General features: G+C 53.5%; 1 protein-coding gene across 2 annotated transcripts in view; it reads left to right on the top strand.

Annotated features, from left to right (window-relative positions):
- Positions 1–11,493: 11,493 nt before the first annotated feature.
- Positions 11,494–13,227, top strand: part of PROM1 (prominin 1) — a 151,037-nt gene continuing 149,303 nt past the window's right edge. The window contains exon 1 of one of the 2 annotated variants that reach the window (XM_061420877.1): positions 11,494–12,036. The gene's annotated coding sequence lies outside the window, so the exon portion shown is untranslated. The remainder of the gene's footprint in view (positions 12,037–13,227) is intronic. The other variant, XM_061420891.1, reaches the window with a different exon arrangement.

Raw genomic sequence — 13,227 nt, 5'->3', positions numbered from 1 at the left:
CTTCAGCCCTGGACGTACCCCCAGAGTGGGTTCCCTCTTGTGTCTGTTCTCCTCTACAGATCTCAAGTCTTCAAAAAGAATTTTTCTGCAGCAGCGTCCAAGGCGGCTGTTCTGACCGGCTGGTGGGCATCACCCTGTGGCTGGGAGGTGTGGATGGACGTCTCCACACGGATGGACATCACCATGTGGGTGCCTCAATCAGCTCCAAATCTAATACCGCCCACCTAAGCCACCTCCACCGCTCATCCTCCAGATTGTGCCCATGTGACCATCAGCCTTCTAGCTTAACTAGCCTCAACTTCTTTCCTGCCTCCATACTATTACCTTACTTAACACGTGCCCATCATTAACATTGTTCCTATAATTATTTCCAATAGGGTGTTGGGTGTGTCAGAATCTCTGGGCAGGGGGCTGGGGTGGAAAAGGGTGTCAGTTAGCCAAAGCTCCCTGGAGCTTCTGACAAATACCCCAAAGAGAGCATGACCTCCAGTTCCAATCCCTAAACTCCCAGTTTAGAGTCACTCCCTGGGAGGAGTTGGTAGCCCCACCTGTGTATTACTTATGATATTTACCCAGCTGCTGCACCAACGGTTAATATAACAGTCCCTAAATCAAGATAGATGTTTAGGTCTCACAATACTGTCTGCCTGTGTGCCAACCAAGTCTGTTACAGACATCCCACGATTGTCAAAGACCTAGTCACCTTCTATCTCATTTCATATCCTCAGTATATGGCTTTTACCCCATGGTCCAAAATGTCTTCTGAGCTCCAGCCATCATTTCTGCATTCCAGCCAGCAGGAGTCAGACTGAAAGTCACTTTCTAGAAGCTGGATTTGACCATCCATCTCCTTTCCATTGGCTAGATATCTGAACCGAAAAAGACAGTCTCTGTTCCACACTGTTATGACCCCAGCTGAAGGTGGTGGGCCACTCTTCATCTAAGGAAGTTACTGTTAGTGGACAGCAACATCTTTGTCTCCGTATACAAGCAAAAGTCGTAGGTGGAACCTGCAGGAAACTCACTTCAATGAAGGAGACATAGACGCTGCTTCTTCCGTCATCTCTCCTTCTCACCTCCAATCCGGCTGTCATGCACTGGACATGGATCAGACCTTGAGGATGTATGACGATAAAGTGAAAGTGAAGTCGTTCAGTCGTGTCCGACTCTTTGCGACCTATCAGGCTCCTCCGTCCATGGGATTTTCCAGGCAAGAGTGCTGGAGTGGATGGCCATTTCCTTCTCCAGGGGATCTTCCCGACCCAGGAATCGAACCAGGGTCTCCCGCAGTGCAGGCAGACGCTTTACCATCTGAGCCACCAGGGAAGCCAATGTATGACGATGGGGAAGCAAAAAAGTAGAAAGAACAAGTCTCGACGGCTGTGAGGTCATCATTCTACCCTGGGCAGTCCATCTCCAGACTCTGTTACATAAGGAAGAGATAACAACTGTCATGTTTAAACCCATCAGTTTCTTGTTTAGTCACACACAGGAGAGCCGACTCTAAGGCCTAAAGGATACAGGCGTGAAGTAAGTCAGTCCCTGGCTGGCAGGCAGACCCCAGCTGTGATCCCCACTGTTTCTGTGAACCAAAGACGGATGAATTCACATCGCCACTGAAGGTGCTGGGAGCTCTGCAAGGGACCTCAAGAGAGAAGTAGAATTTTGGCAAAATAAGTCATATTCAAGTCTTAGGATCCAGGGGGTGTGTGGGGGATCTGAAGATAGTCTGGAAGCTGGTGTTTGAGATCCATTCTGACTCAGCTAGTAGGCTCTTTGGGATGGAAAAGGCTTGAAATATAAACAGAAGACCTACCTGCAAACCATAAGGATTATGGTCAAGGTGATCATAACTCCAGCCTGGGGAGGCTTGAAGACATTGGGAGCATGAGGCATGTGTGTGTAATGTGTGTGTGTGAGAGAGAGAGTGTATATGTATGTGTGAGTGTGTGTATGCATGTGCACAGTATATGTGTCCATGTGTGTGTGTATGTGTGCACATGTGTGTATCTGTGAGTGTGTGTGTGTGTGTGAGTGTGTGCATTGTGGAGGTCACTAAATGCACATTTGACTAAATTCTAAATTGGCAGATGGTAGAATCAGTCTGTGGTCAAACCCAAGACAAAGCTGCCTATAGAAATCCTAAAAGGAAATTGAAGGAGAGTGTGATGAAGTGATTCTTTCTGCCCCAAGGCTGCCCCTCCTGGGATGCTTGGTCTACGGGGAGCCCAAGTGTCCAGTTGCCACATCCTCAAAGGGATGGACACAGCATTATCGATGCTGTTCCTCCAGGCAGGCACACAGCAGGGCCAGCAAATAATTGTTGAGGAAACGAATGAATGACATGCTTTCTGCTTTCAGGCTCCCTATAACTAATGGTTGTTCAGTTATTCAGTCTTGTCCAACTCTTCGACCCCATGGACCGCAGCACATCAGACTTCCCTGCCTTTCACCATCTCCTGAAGTTCGCGCAATGTGTCCATTGAGTCAGAGCAGGTGATAATTAATATTTTCAAGCTGCAGAGTCAAAGAAAAACTCCAACCACAGGGAATCACATTTTCAGGATGAAGCCCCGCAACAAGAATCCTGGTATTTTTGCCTGATGTTTAAATATATGTAAATGAAAATCTCATGAAGATACTTGAATTCAAACACTCTGCTGCTTTTCACAACCTTTATGCCTCCCAGCCTGCCAGGAGCCATATCACCTCATGCCTGGCGACTGGGGTTGCTTCCCAACCATTCTCACCGATTCCATTCTTTCCTCCCCGTGAGGGGTCCAAGGGTTTCATATGTGGACACAGTACAAGAGAAACACTTCATTTTGGGATCTCAATCCCATGAGGGGCGGTGAGAGCCTAAGGTTACTACTAATGGTCAGGTTCTCTGCTACTTGAAGAAAGTCGGTCAACAGAGAGAATAAAACAAAACAAAGCCCTGGCAACATCACTGGAACGACTGGATCCGGCTCTGTCTGGATTTGCCCCTATTCTTTCTGGACACCTAAGTCAACAACCTTTATGTTTAAGCTCCTTTGGAGCCAGGATTGTGTCCCTTGGCAACAAAAGGCTTCCAGCAAATGCAATTGTCTAGGTCTCAACTTCCTCGTCCACAAAGCAAGTCACCTCCTGAATCTTAGGATCAGATGAAGTTGGGCTGCATCGGACCTTTGTGAATGTGAAGTAGAGTTCTTTGTTGTCACGTATGGGTCAAAAGCACTTATCAGCTAGGACGCTCTGGGTTGCAAGAAATCGAATGAGTGGCTAAGATGACTTTCAGCCATGGCTACGCTCAGACAGTAAAGAATCTGCCTGCAATGCAGGAGATATGGGCTTGATCCCTGGGTCAGGAAGATACCCTGGAGAAGGAAATGGCAACCCACTACAGTATTCTTGACTGGAGAATTCCATGGACGGAGGAGCGAGGTGGGCTACAGTCCATGGGGTCGCAAAGAATCGGACACGACTGAGGGACCAAGACTTTCACTCTTGACTCAGAGTGTAGCCCAGGATCAGCACCGGCATCATCTGAGATTTGCTGGAAACTCAAACGGGAGCCTCGCTCACCCCAAATCACACCCCTGTGCTTTAACAAGTTCCCCTAGTGATCCTCACACACACTCAAGTGCGGTCAGCAACAGCTTCAGCAACTACAGATTTACTCTCTCATATACAAGTAGTGGGCTTCCCTGGTGGCTCAGATGGTAAAGAATCCACCTACAGTTCAAGAGACCTGGGTTCGATCCCTGGGTCAGGAAGATCCCCTGGAGGAGGGCATGGCAACCTGCTCCAGTATTCTTGCCTGGAGAATCCCCAGGGAGAGGAGCCTGGCGGGCTACAATCTGTGGGGTCACAAAGAGTCAGACACAACTGAGTGACTAAGCACAGCACGGCAAACAAGCAGCACAACGTCAGCGGGGAGCTGCTGTTCGATCTGACCCGGGGCCTGGGTGCTTTCTGCGCCGCTTGGTTCACTGGCTTTTGTTCTCAGGTTTGTCTCATGGCTGCAAGATGGCGGCTCAGCCTCTGATCACGAATCTTCTTGGAATCACGTACAGGAGCAGGAGGGGTGATTTCTCCACACATATCCTTTCCATCAGGGAGGAAATCCTCCCCCAATCCCCAAAGGACTCTGTCCTTTTCCGTCAGGAATGAGGGATGCTTCCCATGGCTATGCCTAAGCCATCACGGATGCGGGCGACGAGAGACCACGGATGGCTCAGACCGAGCCGCATCCATTGCCCATGGGCTCAGAGGCTCCCTTGTGCGGGTGGGAGAGGGGATGCCCAGACCTGGCGGGGGCTTTGGGAGCAGGTGAAGAGGGTCGAGCCAGCTGAGGGGCACCCCCAGGAGGGTCTGCCGCACAGACAACAGGAGAGTGGTCTGGAGCCGCAGTACCCAGGCTTCTGGGCACCAGGGGCCAGTTTTGTGGAAGACAATTTTTCCACACACCAAGGGTGGGGAGGGGATGGTTTCAGGATTCAAGTGCATTACATTCATCGTGCAAAGTGACAAGTGTGACAAAGTGAAAGTCGCTCGGTCGTGTCCGACTCTTGGTGACCCCATGGACTAGACAGTCCATGGAATTCTCCAGGCCAGAATACTGCAGTGGGTTGCCCTTCCCTTCTCCAGGGGATCTTCCCAACCCAGGGATCGAAACCAGGTCTCCTACAGTGCAGGCAGATTCTTTACCAACTGAGCCACAAGGGAAGCCCATTGCACTTTACCTCTATTATTATTACATTGTGATATACAATGAAATAGTTATACACCTCACCAAAATGCAGAATCAGATCATCAGATTCTCTAAGGAGCATGCCACCTAGACCCCTAGCAGGCACAGCTCACAGTAGGGTTCTCGCTCCTATGAGAATCTAGTTCTGTCCTGGGTTGGACAGGAGGCGGAGCTCGGTAGGTGATGGGAGCGATGGGGAGTGGCTATAAGTACAGAGGAGGCTTCACTTGCGCCACCACTCACCTCTTGCTGTGCAACCCGCTTCCCAACAGGCCATGGACTGGGACCTGTCCGTGGTCCAGGGGCTTGGGGACCTCTGCTCTAGATGTTGGAGCGATCCTGTTGCTTTGTCCTCTGATCCGTCAATTAAACCCTAGGCCTGGGCATCTCCTCTGTGTCTGGAAGCCTTCTCCATGGGTCTTGGATGAGCAGGATTTTCCAGGTGTATCAAGTGAGTTTTCGTTGGTTCAAAAGGACCAAGGAGAGAGGTTGGGCAGGCAGAGTCCCCCAGGCATCACCTGCCCCACAGGTCTATCCTGTGTGGATTGTTGTGAGTCTTCCCTGATGTCAAGGCCATGCCCAAACCCGCCAGCATCACCATCCACGCAGCAGGGCTCCACCTGCTCAGTTGTCTCATCACCTAGCAGTGCCTCACAGCCTCCAGGGACACAGTCCAAGGCATTTGCAATTTCTAAGTTCAGGAACAAGACTTCACCTGGGGACGCCCTGGGTAGCAGGAGGTTTACCCCAGTCATCCAAGCCCCCAGCTGGAGGATGCAGGAGCCTCACTGGAGGGAGGGGTGTCCCGCTCCCAGAGTCAGCTTCCGTCCAACAAGCCAGGCTGCCTCCCCGACAGACCGGCCAGGCCACCGCCCGGATGGGGCTCCCCGGGGGCGGCCGGGACACAGGCAGCGCATGGGCCCCTAGTGACGAGGGCGCAGCTCCTGCCGAGAAGTGCCCTCGTCTCCAGAGGCCCCCAGACAGACGGAGGACGAGGGGACGAGCGCCCTGTGGGGATCTGAGCCGCGCGTGAGCCCTGGGGCCCCGCGGTCCTCCAGGGCGAATTACCTGTGATGCCGTCTTGGTCGGGTGATGTTTTTAATTCGCATCCTGGGAAAAGGCTGCAGCCTCGAAGCGCTCCTGTGGAATCTCAGGGAAGGCTCCACGCCCCATGGGGTTGTTCTGGTTACAAAGCAACGCTGAGCATGCTGAGCCGGCGGTGCTGAGAGCTCCGGCCTGAAGCGGCCTCCGAGCTTCAGGGCTTGAGGCTTTCTCGGGGTTGCTCAGGGCTCACTCTGCTCCGGGGCGGAGGGTGAGAACCCATGGACAGCGTCTGAGAGGGTCTGCGGGGGCCTGGCTCCGAGCCGGCAGCAGACGGTGCGTCCTGGCGCGGCCTCCCCCGAGGGCCCTGGACTGTCTCCGAGGGCCCCGGGCGGCCCCGGGGGGGCCCGGAGGCGGGGACCCGGGTGCTGATGGGCCGGCGTCTTCAGGGCTCGGCTGTGCTCTCCGGGGGCCCTGCAGGGGTGAATCCAGGTGCCCCCGGGACGACCAGAGCGGGCGGCCGGAGGGGACGCCGACCGCAGCCCTGCGGACCCAGGAGGGAGAATGGGGAGCTTGGAGCCGCACAGAGGTGAGAGCCCCGGTCAGGGGTCTCCATCCCAGGTGAGGGACCTCCGGCACCTGGGAGGGGGCCGTGGGGGCGGGATGGAGGCAGACAACAGGTCTGCTGGGAACCAGCTCTGCCCCAGCTCGCTGTGTGACCGCGGACACCAATCTCCCGGAACCTCGGCCTCCTTCTCTGAAAAAGGAGGCAGTGATGACGACCCAGCACACCCCAGACTCGAAAACCAGTATTTGCTTCCTTTTGCCTTTGGCAAATTGCTTAATCTCTCTGACCCCGGGTTTCTTCCTCTGCAGATATAATGATCCCCATGACATTGAGTTGTGGGGAAAATATGATAATAGCTGGGCTTCCCTGGTAGCTCAGTTGGTAAAGAATCAGCCTGCAATGCAGGAGACCCAGCTTCTATTCCTGGACTGGGAAGATCCGCTGAAGAAGGGATAGGTACCCACTCTAGTATTCTTGGGCTTCCCTTATGGCTCAGCTGGTGAAGAATCTGCCTGCAGTGCAGGATACCTGGGTTCAATCCCTAGGTTGGAAAGATCCCTGGAGAAGGAAAAGGCTACCCACGCCAGAGTTCTGGCCTGGAGAATTCCATGGATTGTAGAGTCCATGGGGTCACAGACTGAATGACTTTCACTTTCACGTGTTGGCTCAGCATTTATTCTGTGACTTGCTCCATCTTCAGTTCTTCATATGTATTATTCACTCATTCACCTTCTCAATGGACCCCTGAATTAAGTACTATTATCATGTCCTCATACAGGTGAGGAAAGGAGATACAGAGAAGTCATGAAACCAACCCCATGCATGTAGTCGGTAGAACAGCCTGGCTGCTCACTGATGTTACCTTAGGGGAAAAGTGGAAGATATATCTCTGAAATATTAGTATATTCTGAGCAATGAGACCAGGAGACATTTTAAGTGTCTATTTTGGGATTTTGTCAGTTTTCGGGTTTCCTACCATGACATGTGTGACTTTCATTATGAAACACACATAAGAGAGTCTCAACATAGGATAACATATATCAGAATGGAAACCACGGTTCAGCTCTTCTCAACCCAGTGCTTTGCAGGTCGCTGAGAAGAAGGGAGGGTCGTGCAGTTCCATTTGTGGGAAGCATCCCCAAGAGGTGACCCCAGCAAGACAGATGCAGATGTGGGGGGGCGCCTCCTGGGGGCTGGGGAAGGGGCGGAGCACCTGTTTCACGAGGTTGGAGGTGACCTTTCTTCAGAGGTGATGAAGGCGTGCTGGGAAAGTTGCCCAACATTGTGAATGGACTAAACCCCAGGGAATTGTAACTTGACAAGGGTTAATTCTATGTGTTGTGAATTTATCTCAATCTTTTACAAAGGAGAAGAGACTCCTGCCTGTAGCTTATTCCTGTCCAGGGGTTGGATCTGCTGGAATGAGCCCCCTCGCCCCAACCCCCCACCCCCGGCCCGCTTGCTCCCCAGGGAAGGAGCTCCAGTGGGGAAAGCCTCCTCTGCAGGTTTTGCCTGAGGCTCTGGGCCCCCTGTTGGGGCCCCAGCACCCTCGTGGGGGCCACTTATCTAGTCCCTTGGGGCCTTAGGGCCTTTTCTGGATGAGGAGCTCCTCCTACCCCGCCTCCTGCCCCCTCCTGGCTGCCTGGAAGATCCATGCTGTTACACCCCCCACCCCTGGGGCAGAGGGTGGGGGCCGGGTGGCAGGTCCGTGCTCGCTGCCCCTTCGTCAGACTTACTGTTCTTTCCCTGTGATGTGGTCTTCAAGGTGAGTCACTTACCCCCGATGCCACCCCCCATCCTTCAAATCTGACCCCCGGGGTCTCACTGGGCCCCAGCTGGAAAGCTGCTGTCACAGGATGAGTGGGATAGAAGTCAGGTGGCAGAACTTGGAAGCACCACCCCAACCCCAGCCCCCAGCAATCTCACGGCCTGGAATCTTCTCCCGGCTACTCTGCTCTCGGGAGAAGCCTGATCCACAAACCCAGCCCTAGAGCAATGGGACCGCACCTGCTGTGTGGCCTCGGGGCCTCGGTGCAGGGACCAACCTGCTTCCCAGTTTCAACACTTTTAGGAGACGGGGTGGGTAGGAGTGATGAGAGAGCTCCAAGGCCCTACAGGCCCAACAGAGAGGCGGGCAGGCCTCTGTTTCCACCCTTCCTCTCCTTCCCTCCTACAAAGTCTTCCCTGCGACTCAGATGGTAAAGAATCTGCCTACAATGTGGAAAACCCAGGTTCAATCCCTGGGTGGGGAAGATCCCCTGGAGGAGGACATGACAATCCACTCCAGTGTTCTTGCCTGGAGAATATCATGGACAGAGGAGCCTGGTGGGCTACACTCCGGGGGTCACCAAGAGTTGGACAGGACCGAGTGACTCACACTTTCACTTTTCCCTCCTACAAACAGTGGCATTTGGCAACGGTTCCTGGAAGATTTATATGGGGAGACAATAAAATCTTGTGTTTCAGTCTCAGTTCTGCTTTCTATGCTTTCTTGAGCTTAGGTTTCCTTCCCTGTTCAACGGGGAGGTAGGAGCAGCCCCTGCCCCCAGCCCCCAGACCCCCCCAGGGGTGGAGAAGCTGGCATAGGTGAAGGGGCGAAGGCCAGCAGGCCCTGTGAAGGGGCCGGGAGACCCTGAGCTGCGGGATGGGATGACGGCAGCTGGGAGAGGGGCCGCCACCGAGGCCCGCACACTGTCACTTTGACACATTTCCCCAAGCCACCTCATTTATTTTCCCAGGGTTCAGCCCCCTGGGGTTAAAGAGCTGGAACTCCCAGCGAGGCTTTCATTAGCTTTCCAATGTAAATAAGGAAACTTTTTTCCTCCTGGCCGCCAGGAATCTGATCCCTTCCCTCCCCTGGGAGGGAGGTGTCCTGCCCCATGTGGGCACCAGGGAGATCACTGGACCGGTTTCCACCGCACCCCGGAAGGAACAAGTGACCATGGTTACCGTCGGGGCCTCTTCCGCTGCAGAGCAAGGGTGCAGCCTGCTCCAGGCGTGGGAAACCCCAGGGCCCCCCAGCCTCCCACGCCCCCATCTAGAGGAGCAGCTCCAGGCAGTGGGAGAAGGCTTGGCAGCCCAAGTCTCAGCCTCCGATGGATGTAACACCCTTCTTGTTGTTGGTGCTCAGTTGTGTCCAACTCTTCGTGTCCCCAGGCTCCTAAACCTGCCAGGTTCCTGTATCCATGGAGTATCCCAGACAAAAATACTGGAGCAGATTGCCATTTCCTTCTCCAAGGGATCTTCTTGACCCAGGGTTCAAACTCGTGTTTCCTGCACTGGTGGGCAGATTCTTTACCACTGAGCCACCAGGGAAGCCTTGTGGGGAACACAAAAACTTTATGAGCTTCAGCTTCCTTATCTGTAAAATAGAGACAACACTTCTCCCTTCGTGGGGTGTGAGTTCATTTGCTCAGGCCGCTGGAGCCAAGTACCACACACAGACAGGACTGTCTCATACGAGGGAAGGGTCTGTCCTAAGACTTTGTCCTAAGACTCTGTCCTTGGCTTGCAGACGGGCATCTTCTCTCTGTATCTCTGCACAACATCGTCCTTCTATGTCTGTCTTTCTGTCCAAATGTCCCTTTTTTCTAAGGACACCAGTCAGTGTGAATTAGGACCCATCCTAATGACCTCACCTTAACAATTACATCTGTAAGGACCCTGTCTCTGGAGAAGGTCACATTTCAAGGTATTCGGGGTACAAACTTGAACATGAATTTGGGAGGATGCATTCCACCCATGCAGACCCTAATGCTGGGAAAGATTGAAGGCAGGAGGAGAAGGGGACGACAGGATGAGATGGTTGGATGGCATTACTGACTCAATGGACATGAGTCTGAGTAAACTCAGGGAGTTGGTGATGGACAGGGAGGCCTGACGTGCTACAGTCCATGGGGTTGCAAAGAGTTGGACATGACTGAAGGACTGAACTGAACTGAACTGAACTGATTCCACCCATATCACAGCAGATGAATGACACTCCGAGGCTGAGCTCTTGTTACCAAGGGAGGGTTCATGTGCTTCATGCGCCAAGAGCCAAACTCTGACAGCTGTGTTGGCAGCAAAGTCAGGATTGACTTGAAGGACATCAACAGAGGAGAACGGGAGACTCAGACTCAAAAGACCTGAACCCCCTGATGGTTTCCAGGAGAGGGTTTTGGAGACAGGGTTAGGAGAGGGTCCTAGGATGCCTGACTGTGGGCCTCCTTCTGATTGGTCGGTGGTGAGGTAGCAGGACGATGGTTCAGGAATCTCAGTCAACACCCTTCTGGGCCTCAGCCTGGGGTCTCCATGCTTGTGCTCAGCAGTCACCATCCTCCATCTGGTGGGGTCTTAGGTTTTACAGAACAACTCGAGGTGTGCACCAGATTCTTCTCTGTGTCTCCAGGAGGAGTCGGGAGTCCAGTGACTACTGTTCTAATCATTAACTGCGTGAGTCGGCTCTTTGGAACTCGGGGAAGACCTAGGGGACTCAGGACTTTTTTCTATAAACAAGAGACGGGGCGCACGGAAGGGTTTGTGTACCCAGGAGAGCCCCCAGGGTCCTGCTTGGCCTCAATCCCGCCTTTTCTTTGACTGTCCTCAAACCTGAGGAGGGCTTCCCTGGTGGCTCAGACAGTAAATAATCTACCCACAATGCAGGAGACCCGGGTTTAAGCCCTGGGTCTGATCCCTGGGTCTGGAAGATCCCCTGGAGGAGGAAATGGCAACCCACTCCTGTATTCTTGCCTGGAGAATCCCATGGATGTCAGGCTGCCTTAAAGGGCCAGACGCTGGCCAGGAGTCTGGTGGGCTACAGTCCATGGGGTCGCAAAGAGTTGGACATGACTGAGGGACTAACAGCTTCAGTTTCAATCCTGAGGGGACCTGGGAGGGACAAGAAAGGCAATGAAGTCTTGGATAGAGAGGTTAATCATAACTCTGTAAGTGAACTCAGTGTTAGGGGGACTCGGTTTCACTCAGGAGTGATTAAGCTGGGCTCCAAGCCCCTGGGCGCTGGGCAGGGTCTCCCACAGTGACGCCAGTGTCAATCAGGCAGGAAGAAGAGGATTCTGGGACAGGAAGTGGAGTGGAAGGCGGGCCTTGACCTGGTGAGGAGTTGGCTGCCTGCTTCTCTGAGGGTCCTTCTGTGGGGACCGGGACCCCAGGGGCAGGGAGCTGCCTAGGAAGAGGCGGAGCCAAGTCGGGGGCAGTTGCAGGAGGCCTGGAGGGTTCTGAGAGCCGCCATGGCGGGGGCAGTTGTCAGTTACTCTAGTTACGTCCCTCCGGGGGTCCCTAAGCCTCCTATAAAATCCTGCGAAACCGTCCAGCCCCGTCTCAGCTGGGTTGGGGCCTGTGTTCAGGGTTAGGTCAGAGAGTGAGAGGAGCGGCAGGGGGGTGATGACAGCAGGGAGACGCTCTCGGGAGAGGGGAGTGTCAGAACCAAGCCTGCCATGGCCCGCCCCATCCTTACGGGCAGCCTGGAGGAGCGGGGTGAGAATCGGATGAGGACGCTGTGGGGAGACACAGCCACCCACGTGACAGCATCCCTGCAGACAATGCCTTTCCCAACTCAGTGTGTCTGGGCTTGTGCACCACAGCGGGCACTGGGGCCAGAGGTTCGAGTGAGGGCAGAGGGAGCCTCCGGAGGGTCAAGAGACTCAGTCCTGCAATAGCCAAGTTCAAATCTCGGGAGGACCAAGCTCAGAAGGTCAGAGCATGATTGGGGGGCATGTTATAGAGCTTAAGGTTTAGGAAGCTTCATCTGCACCCTCAAATCTCCGACCTTGTTTCCTGGCACTGCCCTGGGAACACCCAGGCTCCTGGCTCTTCCCCGAGCCCATGGAGCACCCCAAATCAGGGCCTTGCCACTGTCAACGCCTCTCTCTGGAAGCCTTTCCCACAGTTATTCATGTAACTTGGATTTCTGCTTAAGCATCACCTCCAAAAGACATCTCTGACCGCCCCTGGGAAACAGCTCTCGTCCATCCTGCTATACTGCTTTTTACTTCACAGCTCTATTCCCCGAATTTCATTCTGTCTGTCTGCTGCTTAGTCGCTCAGTTGTATCCGACCCTTTGTGACCCTGTGGACTGTAGCCTGCCAGGCTCCTCTGTCCATGGGGATTTTGCAGGCAAGAATACTGGAGTGGGTAGCCGTGCCCTCCTCCAGGGGATCCTCCCAACCCAGGGATCGAACCCACATCTCTTGTGTCTCCCGCATTGGCAGGCAGATTCTTTACTGTCTGAGCCACCAGGGAAGCACAAAGTTTATTCTACAGCACGCTTATCTGTGTATCTGATTACTGTGAGTTTGCCCTGGGAGAATGGAACCCCATGAAGGCAGGAGCCATGTTTTGCTCCCTGTTGCCTCCCAAGGGTCTCAGACAGGGCCTGGCACATAGTAGATACTCAATGAGTGTCTGTTGAGTAAACAGTTACAGTTGATAGGTGTGTACCGACCTTCCACTGGAGCGCCAACACTTGCCTTCTGGACGTCAGGCTGCCTTAAAGGGCCAGACGCTGGCAGAGGCAATGCGGACGAGCTACAGGTATTTCTAGGCCTTTGGCGACTCCGTCTCCCATCTTTGTCTCTCTGGTGCTTGGTCCTCTGCTCTGAGTAGGCCCAGTTCCCCGCAGTGCGCCTCGGCCACACTGCACACATTTACTGCCTTGTCTTCCTTCTTGCTTTTGTCTCTTACTGTGTTCTTTTCCTTTTTCCATTTTCCTAATCTTGTTTCTCTTTAGGTCAGAACTACTCATCCTACAAGGGCTAGCGTGAAGCTTTTAAATGTTTTTGTGAAAACCTTTTTGTACCAAGAAAACTAATATTCTTTTCCCTCAGATCCCTGAGCACTTCCATTAGACTTTGAGGACATAACAGGGGTCTGTCCTCCTTAGAA

This window comes from Bos javanicus, chromosome 6, assembly GCF_032452875.1.
Source record: "Bos javanicus breed banteng chromosome 6, ARS-OSU_banteng_1.0, whole genome shotgun sequence".
Lineage (NCBI taxonomy): Eukaryota > Metazoa > Chordata > Mammalia > Artiodactyla > Bovidae > Bos > Bos javanicus.
This window is presented reverse-complemented; position numbering and strand designations above follow the sequence as displayed.